Here is a 2,854-nt window from a genome sequence, read left to right as displayed (position 1 = left end):
CTTGAAGAGTTCTGTATATTAATCTTTTCTATTCTGCCTCCGGTAATTCCAAGAAATTCTCTTCCTCTGGAAAATGTCTAGATTCTTTATTTTGGGAGCTTGCTGAAGCCATCATGGATTGCCTGTTTATGTGATTTGATATTGACTGTTGTCTCTGAGCCATCAATAAGTTATTATATTTATTTATTTTATGTTTGCTTACTGTGTCCTAACTTCTTATTTTTTTTTTGATATGCCCAAATAGGCTGCTCATATGAGCTAGTTTGATTATTGGCACATTTGAAGCTCTTATGTCCTGTCACCAAGTGGTTAGACCTAGGAAAGGTATGAGAGCACAGGAGTCCGTCCACTCCTTCTATGGATTCAGCTCAGGTGCCCAGGTAGATAGCCACCAAGTGTGTGGTGTAGGCACTGACTTACATTCCTAGACAGGCGTGGTTGATTGGTGTAGGCACAGGCACCTGGCTGCAGCAGGGGGACACACTCTGAGCAAAGCAGGGGTTGACAGCTGCCCCAAAGTTTCCAGGAAGAAGGCATGTCCCTGTTCCCTAGTGTGCATAGGTGGGTGGGTTTTGCAGCTGGACTATAGCAGCTATTGCTGTTGGCTGTAAGGAATGGGTGTCACCTCTTATTCATGGGCCCTCTTGCAGGTGGCTAGGTGGTGTGGGTGGAGCCACCAGTCCTCACGCCCCTGATGTGAGTAGGTGAAGACTCTGTTTAATGGGAAGAGCAGTGTCAAATGTCAAGAACCTTCCACTTTGCAGCTGAAACAGTTGAAGTTAGAGCTCCAGTATATACCCTGTTGTAGTGCGGTAATGATGGCCTACGCTGTTGAGATGGGCCCACCCAAGTCTATGCAGGGGGAAAGGCACTCAAAGTCTGTGCATTCCTTATGCCCATGCCTAGGCAAAGGAGTTGTGCCTACCCTGGGCTCCTGGCTTAGGGGAGCCGGTGGTTTATTTTTTCCCTGTTTATTAATTTGTTTACTCTCCAAGGCAAGGAGAATGGCTCTGGGTGTGTGTCGGATCCTAACTTCTGGCCCAGGGGACTAGGCAATTGCTGAAGCTGGTCTGGGACCCAGTGCAGAGTAGGGAGCGGGGAGGTAAATGGGAGAGGTTTTTCCCTAAGGGGGTTGTTTTTGATCCACGTGGTAAGTGTACGCAAGCACTTATCTTTCCCTGATGAGGGCTGCTTCTCACTGGTTTTGGGTGGTCGTGTATACTCTCTGGTGCTGGGTCTCTACTGGTGCGGAAAATTCGCCTCCTGAGCACCACTGCTTGCCTGCCTCGCTGTTCACCCCTGAGCTGATCAGGCCTGAATGGCTCAGGCTCTCACCAGGTCAGGTCTGGCACCTTCTCGCTGCTTCTGAACCATCTCTCCCTCCCCTTGCCACTCACTCTGGTTCCTCTACTCTGCCTTTGATGTTCAGGGCTCACAGATTGCCTTATGTAATTGAATCACTTGTTCTTTTAGTTCCTTGTTGTAAGAGGGTCCATTGGAAACATCTGACTACTCTGCCATCTTGGCCCCGCCTGTGATTTTGGTTTGTATTTCCCTAACGGCTGGTGACTTTGAGCATTTTTTTCATGTGCTTCTTGGCCATTTGAATATCTTCATTGGTGAAATGCCCATTTGTTGTTTGTCTTTTATTTGTTGTTAAGTAATTTTAAGTATTAGACCTTTACCAGATATACAGCTCCCGATTTTTTTCTCCCACCCTGTAGGCTGTCTTTTCACTTTTTTGATAAGTTTGTTTGATGCTCAGAAATATTTAATTTTTATGAGATCCTGTTTGTCGATTTTGTTTTTTTCTACTTTGCTTTTGTAGTCATATGTGATAGCACATCACCAAAACTTAAGTCCCACAGTTTCATTCCTACATTTTCTTATGAGAATTTTATGGTTTTAGTATTGAAATTAGGTCCTTAATCAATTTAGAATTGATTTTTGTGTATGGTGTAAATGTTGGGTCTCAGTTTATTCTTCTGTATGTGGATATCCAATTTTCACAGCCCCATTTATTTGAAGAGAATTTTTCTTCCCCATTGTATAAATTTAGCACCTTTGTTGAAAATCAACTGGCTATATATATATGGATTTATTTCAGGGCTTTAAATTCTGTTCCATTGGTCTATATGTCTATTATCATACCTGTACCAGGCTGTTTTAATTACTGTAGCTCTGTGGTATGCTTTGAAGTCAAGAAATGTGAGTCCTCCTATTTTATTCTTCTTTTTCAGGATTGCTTTAGCTATTCAGGGATCTTGCACCTTCATATAAATTTGAAGATTGGCTTTTCCATTTCTGTCAAGAATGCTATTGGAATTTTGATGGTGTTATGGATTGACTTGCGTCCTCCCAAAATATGTGCTGCAAATCCTAACCCCTATACCTGTGAAAGTAATCTCATTTGGCAATAGGGTTTTCTTATTTATATTAATCAGGGCTTATCAGTGTGTCTTAAACCAAACGCTTTTGAGATATAAAAGACCAGATTAGGTAAAGATGACAGAAAACAAAGATGGGGGAATATAGATGCCACACCACATGATGATCACCAAGGAACCAAGGAATAGCAGCTGAAAAGAGACAAGGACCTTCCCCCACAGCCAACAGAGAGCATTTCCTTTTAACCAATGCCCTGAATTCAGACTTCTAGCCTCCTAAACTGTGAAAAAATAAAGTTCAATTCATTAAAGCCACCCACATCTTGTATTTCTGTTATAGCAGCCCTAAGAAACTAAGACAGATAAGGATTGCATTGAATTTATAGATTGCTTTGGGTAGTGTCGTAGGCTGGGTTCTCTAGAGAAGCAAAACCAGTAAAGCATATAAATATATACGTAGAGAGATT

The sequence above is a fragment of the Trichechus manatus genome, unplaced genomic scaffold (assembly GCF_000243295.1).
Source record: "Trichechus manatus latirostris isolate Lorelei unplaced genomic scaffold, TriManLat1.0 scaffold00051, whole genome shotgun sequence".
Classification (NCBI taxonomy): domain Eukaryota; kingdom Metazoa; phylum Chordata; class Mammalia; order Sirenia; family Trichechidae; genus Trichechus; species Trichechus manatus.
Note: the sequence above shows the minus strand (reverse complement) of the source record.